Source organism: Lucilia sericata, unplaced genomic scaffold (assembly GCF_015586225.1).
Source record: "Lucilia sericata isolate MDLA Ls3-8-SP2 unplaced genomic scaffold, ASM1558622v1 Contig001618F_arrow, whole genome shotgun sequence".
NCBI lineage: Eukaryota > Metazoa > Arthropoda > Insecta > Diptera > Calliphoridae > Lucilia > Lucilia sericata.
In genome coordinates this window covers 36,668-59,081 of record NW_023995533.1, presented here as the reverse complement: position 1 = coordinate 59,081, position 22,414 = coordinate 36,668, and positions in this window count along the sequence as shown.

Sequence of the window (22,414 nt, the reverse complement as noted above, 5' to 3'; positions counted from 1 at the left end):
TTTTCCCAAAAAACTCAATATTAACGAAGTTATAGAGTTTCCCAAAAAACTCAATATTAACGAAGTTATAGAGGTTTTTAGTTTTGACTCAATGTTAGTACCAAAAATCGATATTTGGTAGGAAATATAAGTGATTACAGATTAACGCGTTTTTCCCAAAAAACTCAATATTAACGAAGTTATAGAGGTTTTTAGTTTTGACTCAATTTTAGTACCAAAAATCTATATTTGGTAGGAAATATAAGTGATTACAGATTAACGCGTTTTTCCCAAAAAACTCAATATTAACGAAGTTATAGAGGTTTTTAGTTTTGACTCAATGTTTGTACCAAAAATCGATATTTGGTAGAAAATATAAGTGATCACAGATTAACGCGTTTTTCCCAAAAACCTCAATATTAACGAAGTTATAGAGGTTTTTAGTTTTTACTCAATTTTAGTACCAAAAATCGAAATTTGGTAGGAAATAACGGTGATTACAGATTAACGCGTTTTTCCCAAAAAACTCAATATTAACGAAGTTATAGAGGTTTTTAGTTTTGACTCAATGTTTGTACCAAAAATCGATATTTGGTAGAAAATATAAGTGATCACAGATTAACGCGTTTTTCCCAAAAACCTCAATATTAACGAAGTTATAGAGGTTTTTAGTTTTTACTCAATTTTAGTACCAAAAATCGAAATTTGGTAGGAAATAACGGTGATTACAGATTAACGCGTTTTTCCCAAAAAACTCAATATTAACGAAGTTATAGAGGTTTTTAGTTTTGACTCAATTTTAGTACCAAAAATCGATATTTGGTAGGAAATATAAGTGATCACAGATTAACGCGTTTTTCCCAAAAAACTCAATATTAACGAAGTTATAGAGATTTTAAGTTTTGACTCAATTTTAGTACCCAAAATTCGATATTTGGTAGGAAATATAAGTGATAACAGATTAACGCTTTTTTCCCAAAAAACTCAATAATAACGAAGTTATAGAGGTTTTTAATTTTGACTCAATGTTAGTACCAAAAATCGATATTTGGTAGGAAATATAAGTGATCACAGATTAACGCGTTTTTCCCAAAAAACTCAATATTAACGAAGTTATAGAGGTTTTTAGTTTTGACTAAATTTTAGTACCAAAAATCGATATTTGGTGGGAAATATAAGTGATCACAGATTAACGCGTTTTTCCCAAAAAACTCAATATTAACGAAGTTATAGAGATTTTAAGTTTGACTCAATTTTAGTACCCAAAATTCGATATTTGGTAGGAAATATAAGTGATAACAGATTAACGCGTTTTTCCCAAAAAACTCAATAATAACGAAGTTATAGAGGTTTTTAGTTTTGACTCAATGTTAGTACCAAAAATCGATATTTGGTAGGAAATATAAGTGATCACAGATTTACGCGTTTTTCCCAAAAAACTCAATATTAACGAAGGTATAGAGGTTTTTAGTTTTGACTCAATGTTAGTACCAAAAATCGATATTTGGCAGGAAATATAAGTGATCACAGATTAACGCGTTTTTCCCAAAAAACTCAATAATATCGAAGTTATAGAGGTTTTTAATTTTGACTCAATTTTAGTACCAAAATTCGATTGGCAGGAAATATAAGTGATAACAGATTAACACGTTTTTCCCAAAAAACTCAATATTAACGAAGTTATAAAGGTTTTTAGTTTTCACTCAATTTTAGTACCAAAAATCGATATTTGGTAGGAAATAAAAGTGATCACAGATTAACGCGTTTTTCCCTTAAAACTCAATAATAACGAAGTTATAGAGGTTTTTAGTTTTGACTCAATTTTAGTACCAAAATTCGATATTTGGTAGGAAATATAAGTGATAACAGATTAACGCGTTTTTCCCAAAAAACTCAATAATAACGAATTTATAGAGGTTTTTAGTTTTGACTCAATGTTAGTACCAAAAATCGATATTTGGTAGGAAATATAAGTGATCACAGATTAACGCGTTTTTCCCAAAAAACTCAATATTAACGAAGTTATAGAGGTTTTAAGTTTTGTCTCAATTTTAGTACCAAAAATCGATATTTGGTAGGAAATATAAATGATCACAGGTTAACGCGTTTTTCCCAAAAAACTGTGTATTAACGAAGTTATAGAGGTTTTTAGTTTTCACTCAATTTTAGTACCAAAAATCGATATTTGGTAGGAAATATAAGTGATCACAGGTTAACGCGTTTTTCCCAAAAAACTGTGTATTAACGAAGTTATTGAGGTTTTTATACCCACCATCAAAAAAGATGGGGTGTATATTGATTTTGTCATTCCGTTTGTAACACATCGAAATATTGGTCATAGACCCATAAAAGTATATATATTCTGGGTCCTTATTAAATTCTAAGACGATCTAGCCACGTCCGTCCGTCTGTCTGTTGAAAGCACGATAGAGTCCTAACGGAATGATTTAGAGAGTTGAAATTTTCCATAAATGTTCTCTATAGATGAGGTTTGTTTGATATTGAAAATGGGCAATATCGGTTTACGTTTCGGATAGCCCCCATACAAGTAGACCCCCGAAAAACAGATTTAACGGGCATATCTGTTTTAACAGTACGATTATAGCGATAAAATTCGTCATAAATAAGTTTCATATGATCCAAAATCTCCCTACCAAATTTTACGAGGATCGGTCCATAATTGACCCTACCCCCCATATAAGGACCCCTTCGCAAAATCACTATAGCGCTCAATACTGGCTTAAAAATAAGAATATAGCGATGAAATTCAACACAAATAAGTTTCATGCGATTCAAAATCTCTCTATCAAATTTTATACGGATCGGTGCATAATTAATCCTTCCCCCCATATAAGGTCCGCTTCAAAAAATGACTTTAACGCTCATAACTGGCTTAAAAATACGAGTATAGCAATGAAATTTGACATAAGTAAGTCCCTGTCGAGCCAAAACCTCTCTACAAAATTTTATGTGGATCGTCATGAACTAGTTTTATAAGATCTAAAATCTTTCTGTCAAATAGTATGAGCATCTGGCCATATTGTATCAAAGCCTTCATATAAGGCTTAGAAAGCAGTTTTACTGAAACCAAAATTTTTATAAAATCTTAGGAGGATCGGTCCAAAATTGACCATAAGTAAATTTACAGGAATTGTTAAATAAATGTATTAAATATGATAAAACCAGTAAGAAAGTATAGTCGGGGCGTGACCGACCATATGATACCCTACACCAGTTATGACTAACAAATGTGATCTATTTTTCATAATAAAGCATTTATCTGGAATATTACCTTGATTCCGATTTATTTAAGCAATTTATTGACGAAAAACTAATTTTCTGAAAGAGGCTTTATATGGGGGATAGGAGCAAATGTGAACCGTTCCCGATAAAATGGGCTAGATAGATTTATATTTATATAATAATTGTCTGTGATAAATTTCATTGCAATAACGGTGTTAATAAGTGAATTGCGGATATTCAACTCCCCAGCAAAGTGATTCTGAGTCGATCGGTATACTTAAAGGTAGGTATAGTACTAATATTTTAGTGCGTTACAAAAATCAGCACAAACGCATAATACCCTTCCCACTATAGTGGTGTAGGGTATAATGAGTACTACCATCACCCTGACTATATTACTATTTATATATGATAACTCAGTTCAGAAAAAATCCAATAAATGTTTAAATTGTGTTAACAAAAACATCGATTTATACAGTATAGGTAGGTCCATTTTCACTTGAAATTTAAGACACATGATATAGCACTCTTACTTGTTCAATGTCATTGTAAAACAAAATTGGAAGTAGTTAAATTTTGCTAAAATTCTACAGGTATAGAATATTTTTAAGGTAAAATCTTAATTTGCTTTAACAAAGAGTAAATTAGGTTCTTTAAAGATTTTTACTATCATTAATAATTTAATAGTATATTTCATAAACTGGCACATACTTTTTTACAAAATAAACTTCCATTACTCATAAGAGTACTATAAACAAATTTCCATCAATATGAGTATATCATCCTTAATTTACTTACTTTCATTAAACAGTAATCAATTAATATTATTTAATAATTTGTTAAATTGATAAATTGCAATTCATTGAAAATATTCACTTTTTTCAATTCATACTCAGCATTCATCACTTTTAGACAACAGCTGTGATTGATGCTAGATGGAAAAAAGTTTAAGTTTTTGATTGTCATTGAGGGGTTTTTTTTCTGATTTTTTATTTTTAACTAAAAAGTACTCAATTTTTTTTTTAACACTATAAAACTAAATTTGAAAAGACCACATATTGAAAATATATGTCAACCGAATGAAAAAATATATCAATTTATATTTTATTTTGTTTTTAGTGAAATTCATAGAGATGAAAATGTAATAAATTTTTATTTTTGAGGCAAATTGAACAGAACAGACAATTTTTATTTAAAATATTTTATATTTTTTTATATTTGTGGCTAGTGTATTTTGCAAAGTAATTTTAAATATGAAATGAGCAACAAAAATGTTTCAATTATTTAACAACAGTCCATCATGTTTATACTAGTTTTAAATTTAGTTAATTGTAAATAAAATTGTGTAGTTGATTGTATAAGACAATTTCTATTTCCTTTAAAAAATTTAGTTTTTTTAAACATTTGTTTATTTTTTACTTCTAAATATTGTTTAAAAAACAAATCACCATTTCGTTGTATATTTCATAATAAATCTCTTCTATTCATAAAACCGGGTTTAACAAATTTATTTTTATGAAATTTCTCCGCGGAGTGTTTTTTTATTCTTTCTTTTGTTTTATTGTCAGTTTTTTTTATTTTGAGTAACAACAGCAGATTTTTTTTTCTCTTCCAACTGACATTTCTTTTTGTCTTATGAAAACATTTATCTTGGCAGTGAGAGATTTATTTGATTTTCTTTTAGTGTCTTTATGTTGCAAGAACTCACAATAAAGGAAAAAAATGGAACAAAACAAAAAACAGTTTTCAACAAAATCCCAACCAGATCATGACAGACAAGCAAAAAAAAAATATATATGTGTTATATATAAATCTAAGTGCATGTGTGGAGATGTTGTGAAATGTTATACATATTTGGTGTATTACCCTACAAGAGTGCAGCATCCTCAACTAGGACATCACAATGTTAAATGGAGAATGTTTTTCCATATAACTGGATTAGTTTTTAACCAGTCGTAGGTCTCTGAGGAGTACTCTCTACTAACTAACTAACTAACTAACTAACTAACTAACTAACTAACTAACTAACTACTAACTAACTAACTAACTAACTAACTAACTAACTAACTAACTAACTAACTAACTACTAACTAACTACTAACTAACTAACTAACTACTAACTAACTAACTAACTAACTAACTAACTAACTAACTAACTAACTAACTAACTAACTAACTAACTAACTAACTAACTAACTAACTAACTAACTAACTAACTAACTAACTAACTAACTAACTAACTAACTAACTAACTAACTAACTAACTAACTAACTAACTAACTAACTAACTAACTAACTAACTAACTAACTAACTAACTAACTAACTAACTAACTAACTAACTAACTAACTAACTAACTAACTAACTAACTAACTAACTAACTAACTAACTAACTAACTAACTAACTAACTAACTAACTAACTACTAACTAACTAACTAACTAACTAACTAACTAACTAACTAACTACTAACTAACTAACTAACTAACTAACTAACTAACTAACTAACTAACTAACTACTAACTAACTACTAACTAACTAACTAACTAACTAACTAACTAACTACTAACTAACTAACTAACTAACTAACTAACTAACTAACTAACTAACTAACTAACTAACTAACTAACTAACTAACTAACTAACTAACTAACTAACTAACTAACTAACTAACTAACTAACTAACTAACTAACTAACTAACTAACTAACTACTACTAACTAACTAACTAACTAACTAACTAACTAACTAACTAACTAACTAACTAACTAACTAACTAACTAACTAACTAACTAACTAACTAACTAACTAACTAACTAACTAACTAACTAACTAACTAACTAACTAACTAACTACTAACTAACTAACTAACTAACTAACTAACTAACTAACTAACTAACTAACTAACTAACTAACTAACTAACTAACTAACTAACTAACTAACTAACTAACTAACTACTAACTAACTAACTAACTAACTAACTAACTAACTAACTAACTAACTAACTAACTAACTAACTAACTAACTAACTAACTAACTAACTAACTAACTAACTAACTAACTAACTAACTAACTAACTAACTAACTAACTAACTAACTAACTAACTAACTAACTAACTAACTAACTAACTACTAACTAACTAACTAACTAACTAACTAACTAACTAACTAACTAACTAACTAACTAACTAACTAACTAACTAACTAACTAACTAACTAACTAACTAACTAACTAACTACTACTAACTAACTAACTAACTACTAACTACTAACTAACTAACTACTAACTAACTAACTAACTAACTAACTAACTAACTAACTAACTAACTAACTAACTAACTAACTAACTAACTAACTAACTACTAACTAACTAACTAACTAACTACTAACTAACTAACTAACTAACTAACTAACTAACTAACTAACTAACTAACTAACTAACTAACTACTAACTAACTAACTGACTAACTAACTAACTAACTAACTAACTAACTAACTAACTAACTAACTAACTAACTAACTAACTATGACCATGAGATGCATGGTGGTCTTCTTTTCCCCTTTATAATCTCTATTTCACAAATACAAAGAAATTGAATCAGGTTCACCTACCTGAACCCAAGCCAGGATCTACGGATCAAATAGTCATATTACATTGAATGATATCTTACTGTTGGAGGACTCATGTTCTATCTCTACCGAGGTACTGTTCCTAATACGCAATCTTCTATCGCCGCTAATTCGGATACCATAAAACCAAAGGCGCCAATCTCCACAGAAAGGTCGAAACTCAGTGGCGCAGCGCATTGGCGTCTAAAAGTCTATATCGAGCACGGCATGCACATCGAGGAGGCAAGTAAAATTTGCGTAAAACCGATGAATTGCCGGGCATGAAGCTAGACCTGCGAATGCAACCGCTAACAAGCCGCAATCATACGCTAATGTTGCAGAAGTCATCCAACTTGTAATTATTCCACCTAAATTCCCTTCGGAAATGAGATCTGAGGAAAAGCTTAAGATGATTCAGACGGCAGTCCTGGACAAAATTGTGACGCTGAAGAAAGGACACATTTTTCAGTTCATTAAGACGCAAAATGCAGTTCCTCTGGACTTTTTAATGTATATTTCATATCGATTCAACTAGTTCCAAACTGCTACATGTTACAAGTAATGTTTAGATGCATTACATACGTATGTTTAATAAACAACTTCAACAGTTAATTATTACGTATACGCCATGTAATACCTCGTTATGCTTGCAAATTGTTTGTTAATGGCAACAGTAAAGTGGGTAAAATTGAAATAGTTTTGAAACTTTGATAATCTTCTACATAAGCGTGGCCGAGGTGCAATCGAGTTTATTTTTCCTGGCGAGAAATCCCACAGATTTTACAAAACTTGTCCTGTATCTTACTAAAATAGTGCAGTTTTTACATGTTAAGTTTTAAACGCTTAATTTCTCGTTTGGGCTTTTAGACAGATTTTAAAATTTTTTATTTAATCTAAAAGATTATGATTATGATTATTGTTTTCAAACTATTTAAAAGTGTATTCCAAATTCGTCTATGACATTTAATTCTCCTAAACTATTGTTTCCAAGCTGGTTATTATAAAGCTACTTAATTTTTATTTTTTGTTTTCGTTATCTTTTCATATGTGTAAACACAACCATCAACAATAAGTAAAACGTATATTAAGTTAAATCTTTAAAAAAAATGACAAACAGAAAAGAAAAGTTATAGATATATACTATAGAAATCTTATCCCAAAACTCTGGAAAAAACACAAACTGCACTATGGCGCAATATATTAAGGATATACATAAGTACATACATACATGTATGCATGTATGCATGTATACTTGTAAGATTTTGTGAATGACCTAAGGGTAAGTAAGTATATTAACAAAATATCTTTGACGATAAACGACAACGAGTGCTTGAGTAATTTAATATGTTTACATAATTTTACTTATGTTCGCTTGTTTATCTGTTTGAATATGTGTAATCGTAGATTCAATATTAAATGCTAACGTTTTTAAATAAAGAAATATAATATTCACATGCTAAAAAGATACATAAGTATATATGTATATCCAGGAAAAATTTACATTGAAAAGTACTGAGTTAAAAAGCTAATAAAACCTCTTTTCACTACTTCTTCATTAGCATTTTAAGTCATTATTTTAACATGGTGATGTCATTGGACGAAAGTACTTCTACGCTCGATTACAAATAGGGAGTTAAAGAAGTACTTGCAATTTATCTTACAAAGAAGTTGTTTAGTAAGTAGTTTTATTTTTTAATAAAAAAAAAAGAGAAAGCTAGAATACGAACTAGGGACTTAAGTTTGTTAGTCAAATGTTCTACTCACTGCACCAATGCTCAGCTATTCTATTGCGCGTTAAATAATGGTTTTCACATATAAATCTAATTTTGTTTTCTTTTTTGTAAAACACAATTCTTAACACGCAATTAAATAAAATGTGCAAACAAAATGACAAAGTCGAAAATAAAGTACTTCTATATCAGATTACAAGAAAGTCATTACTAGAGTACTTCTAAGTAATGCTGGCGGTAAGTAGTAGTCATTGAAAGTAAGTGGTTATGGAAGTACAACCCATTACAGAGTTTTGCTGAGTGTCTAGTCTATAGTCTAGTCTATAGTCTAGTCTATAGTCTAGTCTATAGTCTAGTCTATAGTCTAGTCTATAGTCTAGTCTATAGTCTAGTCTATAGTCTAGTCTATAGTCTAGTCTATAGTCTAGTCTACAGTCTAGTCTTAGTCTAGTCTATAGTCCTAGTCTATAGTCTAGTCCTACATCTAGTCTATAGTCTAGTCTATAGTCTAGTCTATAGTCTAGTCTATAGTCTAGTCTATAGTCTAGGTCTATAGTCTATCTATAGTCTAGTCTATAGTCTAGTCTATAGTCTAGTCTATAGTCCTAGTCTATAGTCTAGTCTATAGTCTAGTCTATAGTCCTAGTCTATAGTCTAGTCTATAGTCTAGTCTATAGTCTAGTGTATAGTCTAGTGTATAGTCTAGTCCTATAGTCTAGTCTATAGTCTAGTCTATAGTCCTAGGTCTATAGTCTAGTCTATAGTCTAGTCTAATGTCTAGTCCTATAGTCTAGTCCTATAGTCTAGTCCTATAGTCTAGTCTATAGTCTAGTCTAAGTCCTAGCTAGAGTCTATCTATAGTCTAGTCCTAATGTCTTCTATAGTCTAGTCTATAGTCTAGTCTATATTCTAGTCTATAGTCTAGTCTATCGTCTAGTCTATAGTCTAGTCTATAGTCTAGTCTATAGTCTAGTCTATAGTCTAGTCTATAGTCTAGACTATAGTCTAGTCTATAGTCTAGTCTATAGTCTAGTCTATAGTCTAGTCTATAGTCTAGTCTATAGTCTAGTCTATAGTCTAGTCTATAGTCTAGTCTATAGTCTAGTCTATAGTCTAGTCTATAGTCTAGTCTATAGTCTAGTCTATAGTCTAGTCTATAGTCTAGTCTATAGTCTAGTCTATAGTCTAGTCTATAGTCTAGTCTACAGTCTAGTCTATAGTCTAGTCTATAGTCTAGTCTATAGTCTAGTCTACAGTCTAGTCTATAGTCTAGTCTATAGTCTAGTCTATAGTCTAGTCTATAGTCTAGTCTATAGTCTAGTCTATAGTCTAGTCTATAGTCTAGTCTATAGTCTAGTCTATAGTCTAGTCTATAGTCTAGTCTATAGTCTAGTCTATAGTCTAGTCTATAGTCTAGTCTATCTAGTCTAGTCTATAGTCTAGTCTATAGTCTAGTCTATAGTCTAGTCTATAGTCTAGTCTATAGTCTAGTCTATAGTCTAGTGTATAGTCTAGTGTATAGTCTAGTCTATAGTCTAGTCTATAGTCTAGTCTATAGTCTAGTCTATAGTCTAGTCTATAGTCTAGTCTATAGTCTAGTCTATAGTCTAGTCTATAGTCTAGTCTATAGTCTAGTCTATAGTCTAGTCTATAGTCTAGTCTATAGTCTAGACTATAGTCTAGTCTATAGTCTAGTCTATAGTCTAGTCTATAGTCTAGTCTATAGTCTAGTCTATAGTCTAGTCTATAGTCTAGTCTATAGTCTAGTCTATAGTCTAGTCTATAGTCTAGTCTATTGTCTAGTCTATAGTCCAGTCTATAGTCTAGTCTATAGTCTAGTCTATAGTCCAGTCTATAGTCTAGTCTATAGTCTAGTCTATAGTCTAGTCTATAGTCTAATCTATAGTCTAATCTATCTCTAGTCTATAGTCTAGTCTATAGTCTAGTCTATAGTCTAGTCTATAGTCTAGTCTATAGTCTAGTCTATAGTCTAGTCTATAGTCTAGTCTATAGTCTAGTCTATAGTCTAGTCTATAGTCTATCTATAGTCTAGTCTATAGTTTAGTCTATAATCTAGTCTAGTCTAGTCTATAATCTAGTCTATAGTCTAGTCTATAGTCTAGTCTATAGTCTAGTCTATAGTCTAGTCTATAGTCTAGTCTATAGTCTAGTCTATAGTCTAGTCTATAGTCTAGTCTATAGTCTAGTCTATAGTCTAGTCTATAGTCTAGTCTATAGTCTAGTCTATAGTCTAGTCTATAGTCTAGTCTATAGTCTAGTCTATAGTCTAGTCTATAGTCTAGTCTATAGTCTAGTCTATAGTCTAGTCTATAGTCTAGTCTATAGTCTAGTCTATAGTCTAGTCTATAGTCTAGTCTATAGTCTAGTCTATAGTCTAGTCTATAGTCTAGTCTATAGTCTAGTCTATAGTCTAGTCTATAGTCTAGTCTATAGTCTAGTCTATAGTCTAGTCTATAGTCTAGTCTATAGTCTAGTCTATAGTCTAGTCTATAGTCTAGTCTATAGTCTAGTCTATAGTCTAGTCTATAGTCTAGTCTATAGTCTAGTCTATAGTCTAGTCTATAGTCTAGTCTATAGTCTAGTCTATAGTCTAGTCTATAGTCTAGTCTATAGTCTAGTCTATAGTCTAGTCTATAGTCTAGTCTATAGTCTAGTCTATAGTCTCTATAGTCTAGTCTATAGTCTAGTCTATAGTCTAGTCTATAGTCTAGTCTATAGTCTAGTCTATAGTCCAGTCTATAGTCTAGTCTATAGTCTAGTCTATAGTCTAGTCTATAGTCTAGTCTATAGTCTAGTCTATAGTCTAGTCTATAGTCTAGTCTATAGTCTAGTCTATAGTCTAGTCTATAGTCTAGTCTATAGTCTAGTCTATAGTCTAGTCTATAGTCTAGTCTATAGTCTAGTCTATAGTCTAGTCTATAGTCTAGTCTATAGTCTAGTCTATAGTCTAGTCTATAGTCTAGTCTATAGTCTAGTCTATAGTCTAGTCTATAGTCTAGTCTATAGTCTAGTCTATAGTCTAGTCTATAGTCTAGTCTATAGTCTAGTCTATAGTCTAGTCTATAGTCTAGTCTAGTCTAGTCTATAGTCTAGTCTATAGTCTAGTCTATAGTCTAGTCTATAGTCTAGTCTATAGTCTAGTCTATAGTCTAGTCTATAGTCTAGTCTATAGTCTAGTCTATAGTCTAGTCTATAGTCTAGTCTATAGTCTAGTCTATAGTCTAGTCTATAGTCTAGTCTATAGTCTAGTCTATAGTCTAGTCTATAGTCTAGTTTATAGTCTAGTTTATAGTCTAGTCTATAGTCTAGTCTATAGTCTAGTCTATAGTCTAGTCTATAGTCTAGTCTATAGTCTAGTCTATAGTCTAGTCTATAGTCTAGTCTATAGTCTAGTCTATAGTCTAGTCTATAGTCTAGTCTATAGTCTAGCCTATAGTCTAGTCTATAGTCTAGTCTATAGTCTAGTCTATAGTCTAGTCTATAGTCTAGTCTATAGTCTAGTCTATAGTCTAGTCTATAGTCTAGTCTATAGTCTAGTCTATAGTCTAGTCTATTGTCTAGTCTATAGTCTAGTCTATAGTCTAGTCTATTGTCTAGTCTATAGACCAGTCTATAGTCTAGTCTATAGTCTAGTCTATAGTCTAATCTATAGTCTAGTCTATAGTCTAGTCTATAGTCTAGTCTATAGTCTAGTCTATAGTCTAGTCTATAGTCTAGTCTATAGTCTAGTCTATAGTCTAGTCTATAGTCTAGTCTATAGTCTAGTCTATAGTATCTATAGTCTAGTCTATAGTCTAGTCTATAGTCTAGTCTATAGTCTAGTCTATAGTCTAGTCTATAGTCTAGTCTATAGTCTAGTCTATAGTCTAGTCTATAGTCTAGTCTATAGTCTAGTCTATAGTCTAGTCTATAGTCTAGTCTATAGTCTAGTCTATAATCTAGTCTATAGTCTAGTCTATAGTTTAGTCTATAGTCTAGTCTATAGTCTAGTCTATAGTCTAGTCTATAGTCTAGTCTATAGTCTAGTCTATAGTCTAGTCTATAGTCTAGTCTATAGTCTAGTCTACAGTCTAGTCTATAGTCTAGTCTATAGTCTAGTCTACAGTCTAGTCTATAGTCTAGTCTATAGTCTAGTCTATAGTCTAGTCTATAGTCTAGTCTATAGTCTAGTCTATAGTCTAGTCTATAGTCTAGTCTATAGTCTAGTCTATAGTCTAGTCTATAGTCTAGTCTATAGTCTAGTCTATAGTCTAGTCTATAGTCTAGTCTATAGTCTATAGTCTAGTCTATAGTCTAGTCTATAGTCTAGTCTTTAGTCTAGTCTATAGTCTAGTCTATAGTCTAGTCTATAGTCTAGTCTATAGTCTAGTCTATAGTCTAGTCTATAGTCTAGTCTATAGTCTAGTCTATAGTCTAGTCTATAGTCTAGTCTATAGTCTAGTCTATAGTCTAGTCTATAGTGTAGTCTATAGTCTAGTCTATAGTCTAGTCTATAGTCTAGTCTATAGTCTAGTCTATAGTCTAGTATATAGTCTAGTTTATAGTCTAGTCTATAGTCTAGTCTATAGTCTAGTCTATAGTCTAGTCTAGTCTATAGTCTAGTCTATAGTCTAGTCTATAGTCTAGTCTATAGTCTAGTCTATAGTCTAGTCTATAGTCTAGTCTATAGTCTAGTCTATAGTCTAGTCTATAGTCTAGTCTATAGTCTAGTCTATAGTCTAGTCTATAGTCTAGTCTATAGTCTAGTCTATAGTCTAGTCTATAGTCTAGTCTATAGTCTAGTCTATAGTCTAGTCTATAGTCTAGTCTAGTCTAGTCTATAGTCTAGTCTATAGTCTAGTCTATAGTCTAATCTATAGTCTAGTCTATAGTCTAGTCTATAGTCTAGTCTATAGTCTAGTCTATAGTCTAGTCTATAGTCTATCTATAGTCTAGCTATAGTCTAGTCTATAGTCTAGTCTATAGTCTAGTCTATAGTCTAGTCTATAGTCTAGTCTATAGTCTAGTCTATAGTCTAGTTTATAGTCTAGTTTATAGTCTAGTCTATAGTCTAGTCTATAGTCTAGTCTATAGTCTAGTCTATAGTCTAGTCTATAGTCTAGTCTATAGTCTAGTCTATAGTCTAGTCTATAGTCTAGTCTATAGTCTAGTCTATAGTCTAGTCTATAGTCTAGTCTATAGTCTAGCCTATAGTCTAGTCTATAGTCTAGTCTATAGTCTAGTCTATGTCTAGTCTATAGTCTAGTCTATAGTCTAGTCTATAGTCTAGTCTATAGTCTAGTCTATAGTCTAGTCTATAGTCTAGTCTATTCTAGTCTATAGTCTAGTCTATAGTCTAGTCTATTGTCTAGTCTATAGACCAGTCTATAGTCTAGTCTATAGTCTAGTCTATAGTCTAATCTATAGTCTAGTCTATAGTCTAGTCTATAGTCTAGTCTATAGTCTAGTCTATAGTCTAGTCTATAGTCTAGTCTATAGTCTAGTCTATAGTCTAGTCTATAGTCTAGTCTATAGTCTAGTCTATAGTCTAGTCTATAGTCTAGTCTATAGTCTAGTCTATAGTCTAGTCTATAGTCTAGTCTATAGTCTAGTCTATAGTCTAGTCTATAGTCTAGTCTATAGTCTAGTCTATAGTCTAGTCTATAGTCTAGCCTATAGTCTAGTCTATAGTCTAGTCTATAGTCTAGTCTATAGTCTAGTCTATAGTCTAGTCTATAGTCTAGTCTATAGTCTAGTCTATAGTCTAGTCTATAGTCTAGTCTATAATCTAGTCTATAGTCTAGTCTATAGTCTAGTCTATAGTCTAGTCTATAGTCTAGTCTATAGTCTAGTCTACAGTCTAGTCTATAGTCTAGTCTATAGTCTAGTCTATAGTCTAGTCTACAGTCTAGTCTATAGTCTAGTCTATAGTCTAGTCTATAGTCTAGTCTATAGTCTAGTCTATAGTCTAGTCTATAGTCTAGTCTATAGTCTAGTCTATAGTCTAGTCTATAGTCTAGTCTATAGTCTAGTCTATAGTCTAGTCTATAGTCTAGTCTATAGTCTAGTCTATAGTCTAGTCTATAGTCTAGTCTATAGTCTAGTCTATAGTCTATAGTCTAGTCTATAGTCTAGTCTATAGTAGTCTTTAGTCTAGTCTATAGTCTAGTCTATAGTCTAGTCTATAGTCTAGTCTATAGTCTAGTCTATAGTCTAGTCTATAGTCTAGTCTATAGTCTAGTCTATAGTCTAGTCTATAGTCTAGTCTATAGTCTAGTCTATAGTGTAGTCTATAGTCTAGTCTATAGTCTAGTCTATAGTCTAGTCTATAGTCTAGTCTATAGTCTAGTATATAGTCTAGTTTATAGTCTAGTCTAGTCTAGTCTATAGTCTAGTCTATAGTCTAGTCTAGTATAGTCTAGTCTAGTCTATAGTCTAGTCTATAGTCTAGTCTATAGTCTAGTCTATAGTCTAGTCTATAGTCTAGTCTATAGTCTAGTCTATAGTCTAGTCTATAGTCTAGTCTATAGTCTAGTCTATAGTCTAGTCTATAGTCTAGTCTATAGTCTAGTCTATAGTCTAGTCTATAGTCTAGTCTATAGTCTAGTCTATAGTCTAGTCTATAGTCTAGTCTATAGTCTAGTCTATAGTCTAGTCTATAGTCTAGTCTATAGTCTAGTCTATAGTCTAGTCTATAGTCTAGTCTATAGTCTAGTCTATAGTCTAGTCTATAGTCTAGTCTATAGTCTAGTCTATAGTCTAGTCTATAGTCTAGTCTATAGTCTATAGTCTAGTCTATAGTCTAGTCTATAGTCTAGTCTATAGTCTCTCTATAGTCTAGTCTATAGTCTAGTCTATAGTCTCTCTATAGTCTAGTCTATAGTCTAGTCTATAGTCTAGTCTATAGTCTAATCTGTATTCTAGTCTATAGTCTAGTCTATAGTCTAGTCTAATCTGTATTCTAGTCTATAGTCTAGTCTATAGTCTAGTCTATAGTCTAGTCTATAGTCTAGTCTATAGTCTAGTCTATAGTCTAGTCTATAGTCTAGTATATAGTCTAGTTATAGTCTAGTCTATAGTCTAGTCTATAGTCTAGTCTATAGTCTAGTCTAGTCTATAGTCTAGTCTAGTCTATAGTCTAGTCTATAGTCTAGTCTATAGTCTAGTCTATAGTCTAGTCTATAGTCTAGTCTATAGTCTAGTCTATAGTCTAGTCTATAGTCTAGTCTATAGTCTAGTCTATAGTCTAGTCTATAGTCTAGTCTATAGTCTAGTCTATAGTCTAGTCTATAGTCTAGTCTATAGTCTAGTCTATAGTCTAGTCTATAGTCTAGTCTATAGTCTAGTCTATAGTCTAGTCTATAGTCTAGTCTATAGTCTAGTCTATAGTCTAGTCTATAGTCTAGTCTATAGTCTAGTCTCTAGTCTAGTCTAGTCTATAGTCTAGTCTATAGTCTAGTCTATAGTCTAGTCTATAGTCTAGTCTATAGTCTAGTCTATAGTCTAGTCTATAGTCTAGTCTATAGTCTAGTCTATAGTCTAGTCTATAGTCTAGTCTATAGTCTAGTCTATAGTCTAGTCTATAGTCTAGTCTATAGTCTAGTCTATAGTCTAGTCTATAGTCTAGTCTATAGTCTAGTCTATAGTCTAGTCTATAGTCTAGTCTATAGTCTAGTCTATAGTCTAGTCTAGTCTAGTCTATAGTCTAGTCTATAGTCTAGTCTATAGTCTAGTCTATAGTCTAGTCTATAGTCTAGTCTATAGTCTAGTCTATAGTCTAATCTGTATTCTAGTCTATAGTCTAGTCTATAGTCTAGTCTAATCTGTATTCTAGTCTATAGTCTAGTCTATAGTCTAGTCTATATTCTAGTCTATAGTCTAGTCTATAGTCTAGTCTATAGTCTAGTCTATAGTCTAGTCTATAGTCTAGTCTATAGTCTAGTCTATAGTCTAGTCTATAGTCTAGTCTATAGTCTAGTCTATAGTCTAGTCTATAGTCTAGTCTATAGTCTAGTCTATAGTCTAGTCTATAGTCTAGTCTATAGTCTAGTCTATAGTCTAGTCTATAGTCTAGTCTATAGTCTAGTCTATAGTCTAGTCTATAGTCTAGTCTATAGTCTAGTCTATAGTCTATTCTATGTCTTGTCTATAGTCTAGTCTTAGTCATAGTCTTAGTCTTAGCATATAAAACTTTATTCAGGGTTCAATGTACGTGTGCCATTATTAATTAGATATGTATTACTAATCATAAAATGCTTTAGACGTGCAAATATTATGGCATCTGTTATAAACACGACTACACAAAATTAATAACAAATACCTGTTTCCAGCTACCACCTTAAACATTTAAACATCGATAAATTTCAATCTATTTAAATAACAATATGTACCTATAATAGCAACCTGAACTCGTACATGTCTATTTAAATCAATAATTTCAATAAATATGGAAAATCATGCCACAAAATATAGAATTTAATAAAGTGTTTTTTTAAGCCGCTTACGGTTTAGCGTAGCGTTTATTATTCGTTTATTTTTTTTTACCGTTTTCCATGTGGTTTATATAGTTAAGTATTTACAATTGTTCGGAAAATTTTTCCACGTACTTCAATATGTTGTATATATTATTTATGGCTTTTTATTTGCTGAAGGATTTAAGCCACGTGCAAATTGTATTGATAACAGGCAATAATTTTTAATTTATGGATTTGTACGATATCAATCATATTTTTCCATAATCAACAATATTTATTTTATTTAATACACAAGCATTGCTTTTAGTCACATATAATTATTTAAATATTTATACTAAATAAATACGTGATATATATATTTTTAATTTTATTGTTAATGAATTTGTTTTTATATTAAATGAGAATGTATTTGCTTTTAAAATTTACAGGGTGTCTTCATTTCAAAACACTTGCTTCTAGACGAAAGTCAGTGTTGGCTCAATAAAACTGGTATACAAGGTTTACACGTCGGTATTAAGGCCCATTATTACTTCTGGTGGATAACTATGAGGAATATTAGTTATAGAATGATACCCAATAAAAATCAATGATGTGCTTCAATAGGCATCACAGATGCCATGGACAGTACGCCACAAGCGAAATTTGAAATTTTGTGGAGAGATTCGTCTTTAGTAATACCTTATATGATGGGTCACACTAAGATTTTGTATACGGTTCGTATATCTAGGAGTGGAGGGATTACGGAATGTATTTATCTCCGATCATTTCGTTATTACACTAGACTTGTAGATATGATCTGAAGTTTTGATTAAAGTGTGTGCAATTTTCACTGATGGATCCAAAATGGAATTCGGCACAGGTGCTGGAGTTTACTTGATAAGTATAGACTTCCGGACGAATGTAGTGTTTTCCAGGCAGAAATCTTAGCGTTCTGGAAGGTGACAATTTATGGAATATTAAAATTCTAGTAAGAGTGACAACCGGTCACTGCGCAATATCAGAATTTTTAGTCAATTGGGTCGGCAACATACAGGATTTTTGTAAGTTGTGTAAGGTGCGACTGCGGTGCATAGAGTCTGATGCGGAAATGGCTGGGAAAAACATCCCATGATGAGTTAGGGGATATAGCAAGTGTTATCGCATTGGTCATGGCACCATTCTACAAAGGATAGGCAGGCCAATCATGGGGCTGGAAATTTTATTTTAATAGGTCTTTCAAGACCAGAATACCGATAAGGGATGATGTGATCTCAATCCACACTGATGATTCAGAGACAGAAAGGGGCACGGGCCCGGAAATCTTCGCCGAAAGACTGAATCTTCTGTAGTCTCTTCGACTATATGCCATCAATACAGCCGCGAGAAGAATCCAGGTACTGAATATCAAAATTGATAGATGATAGATGTTAAATATAACCACTTGTAGAATGTCGAGACTGTTCTGGCCCACTCTGACAATGGATAGGACTAGGATCCTCTTGCCTTTAAGTAAGAACACGATTAGGCTTCTCACTGGTACAATTATTGGGCACTGTACGATTGAACATATGTCAGAACGTATGTGCTACTCACGTTATTGGTAATGTAGAAGCTATTTGGACGAGGAAGTAGAGGAATCGGTACAACACCTTTTATGTGATTGTGCAGCCTTACAAGAGCACAGACTACTCTATCTTGGTAGTGTTTTTTTCCATGTTCTGGAAAGATCAGGTCATGGAAAAGATTACCAGATAAGATCATTTTACATAGCGAATGATTAGAGACCTTAGGGTTGAAACGATCTTAACCTATTCTTAAACTTTAAATGGGTAAGAAAGAACCTCAACTTTCTTGGTATGAAGGTTGCGGTTATGATATAATGTGCCCAGTGGGCCACTTTTGGTAAGTGGAACTGGCGCTGTGGGATGAACCAAACGTAATGTTACGGTACACAAATTAACAGAGATTCGTCACTTTTATTAGAAATACCAGTTGATTTACACGGGAACCGCAAGAACCAAGTACGCAACGAAATTTGGGAGGGAAACCATTATGTACAAACTTTCAATATAAGGAAATGGCAAGTCTAAAGGTATTACAATGGGCCACAATGCCTCCGACTGAACTAGCAAGCAACCCACGCAAACTAACCTCGATTATAAAGCTAGTTATTGAAATTCGGGGTTTTATTACGGGAGTGGATACGAGGTTATTTAGGACCTCGTAGAAGAAGGAGAAGTCTGCTTAGTAAGAACAAGTCCTTGGTTAGTATCCATCAAATTAGACGAGCGGAATATGATGAACACAGATCATGTGGAGAGGAAATGAAAATACTTTCTCATTGCCAAGCCTAACTATGTCAAAACTAGATCCAAACATTTTAGAAGTGATGTGATAATAATCCTATGAAGCATTAATTGGAAAATTGTAAGGAACAACAGCCAAGAGACTGCGCTAAAAGATGATTCATTGACGAGGATTTATGTACATGCCCTTCACCTTAGTCTGAGACGAAGTCGATTAAGCTTTGTCCGTCTGAATGTTAATAAGTTAGAATAATTGTTTATGTGATCCCAGTTAGTTTTTTGATCTATATCTTGTGTAATTCTATGATTTAAGGATTTTGAACTCTAACTTGTAATGGTTTAAAATGCTATAATTTAAGTACACAATAGTAATGTAAGTCACTATTTTAAGGAGGATTGGAGGTAAGCGTTAACCCCAAACGCCTACAAGTAATTAGTAATAGTAGTCATTGCAATCGGCATATGTATACAGCTTCTATGATCAGTAAATTATAAAGTATTTATATAACACATTATTAGTAAGACCTTATTTGACTATTTCTATGTAATCCAGACTATATGTAGTTGTCATTGAAAAGTATGTTGTTAGGTAAGTAATTACCTAGTTTTCGTTGGGTATGTATATAAAAAAATAACCATATATACATATAATATACCCTTAGTTGTTGTCATGGAGCAAATATATTCTTCCTTAGCCATTTTTTTCTACTTCTAATTTTTCCATTTACCACTTACCTTTTAATTAAAACTTTTTTAATGAAAAAAGAACAAAATACTTAAAGGTTCATTAAAAATTTTCACACATTCTTTTATTTTATTTGTTTTTCTCAATAATTTTGTTTGTTTGTTTTCTTTATACCTTTATAATAACTTTTTTTCATTTCACAAATACCATTAAATAGTGTATGAGTATGTGTATAATAAGTGTTTTTTCGTTTAAATATTTTTAAATAAATAACAAGATAATTTAAAATAAAATTTGTAAAAATTTTTTCTAAATGTTTAGTTTTGTGTAAAAAAAAATTTTCCATATTTAATTTGTTGTGCAAAAATCATTTAAATAGATAATTTATAATTTAGTGAAAATTAATTTTTGAAATTATTCATTTGCGGTTTTTACGATGAATTTAGTAAATTAATGCGTTTTTTCTCTAAATGAATGAATGCAAAATGGTTTTAAGAGGAGAGTAAAAAATGGAAATATAAAGTTAATTAGTGTTTAAACGTTTATGAATTTACGAGAAATTTTAATCGGTTCAATATGCGATAAAATTTTAGTTTTTACGGAAAAAGTAATCAATGGAATATTTCTGAGATTAGAAATACAACTCAAACCTAGCGCCTACAAAAGTTCCCGGTAATTATTTGTAATGGAACCAAAAGGTAGTACAGAAACAAAGGAACTGGCAAGAATGAAGGTTGCAGAGTTCCTTAACTATTTGTATAAGTTCCATAATAAGCAGAAAGAGGAGTAAAACATCTTTTAAAGATAAGCCGTTACACGAATTGGAAAGATCGGTAAAAGCTCAATACGCATACCTTCAGAAATGATCAGTGGAAACAACCCTACATGACATTGTTGCTACAATTGAACGAACACTTGATAGTAAGTAATTCATTTGTAATGATATTTTTTGGATGTAGAAAGTGCCTTCAATAATCTCAATATTTCTACTGCGGTCAAAGCTCTGAAAGAATTAGAGGGACTTGAAATATCATGTCCCAAAGCTTAAAAAAACTAAATTTTTTATTCTTTTTGGGACGTGATAACAGCGCCAAGGTAGCTTTATTTATAAAATGTTCTATGTCATCTGAAAGTTCATGCCGTCAACTTTAAAATGAAGACTTAACATCTGATTTTTCTCTTAATTCTTCAAGATACATAGCTTTACATCTGGGATTTGAGATATTGTGTCCTGAAGTTTAAAAAAATTGCATCTTTTGGCCCTTTTCGAGATGTCCAGACAACTTTATTTATAAAATGTTGTATACCTTTCTATCAGCTTTGAAATGAAAGTTTAGCATCTGAAATATCTATTTTCTTCGAGATAACTTCACCTAAAGCTTGAAAACTCATGGTTTTCGGTATATTCATGGTATTTATATACCATTTTACTATAGGGCCGAGGCTATTATTCTCTGTAAGTATTGTTTATAACGAACGAAAATAGTGGATCTACATCTACTCGTATCTGTCCCAATCGATTCAAAATCACTTTCTGGTTAGATTTAACAATGTCTGTCCGGCCGTCAAATTCACATAAAACTTGGAAACTCATGGTTTTCGAGGTATTTAAGTTATTTATAACCCACAATACTATCGAGCTGCTTTGTAAATATTATTTATAAGGAATAAAAATACTGGATCCACATCTACCTGTGGCTGTTAAAACCCAATCAAAATCACTTTCTGATTCGATTTTACGATGTCTGTCCGTCCGTTAAACAATTAAAAAATGTAATGTACAAAATGTTGTTGTATCCAGCTTTAGGTGAAGATATCTCGAAGATGAAAGAATATTTGTCAGATTTTAAGCCTTTTCTTAACGATGACAGAATGGACTTTCTGATGGCATATAACATTTCATAAATTAAGTTATCTTGGCGCAGTTATAATGTCTCCAAAAAAGAGCCAAAAATTTCGTGTTTTCAAGACATGATAGTGCAAAATACTTAGGTATCATTCTTGATTGTGAATTACTACGGAATCTGAATATTAAAGTGAAGGCCTCTAAAGCATCCATCGCGATGTATGCGTGTAGAAATGCCATTGGTAGAAACTGGGGCATCAGTAGCAAGACTGCGGAATTAATCTTCGACATGGTTATAAAACCTATTCTGATGTATGGTGCAATTGTCTGGTGGAAAGAAAAATCCACCTATTGAAATCATATTGAAGGAATAATGCGTACCTCTGCACTAATGATCACTGGTGCGATTCGTACCATACCATCACAAGTGTTTTTTACCTTTCTACACTGGTTGCCCGCCGAACTGATGGCCAAGCAATTGGCCTTAAACTCGGCGGTCAGACTACATGCAGCTGGGGTGTGGAAGTCTAACCGAAACGCCCATGCTTCCATCCTGGGTAACACG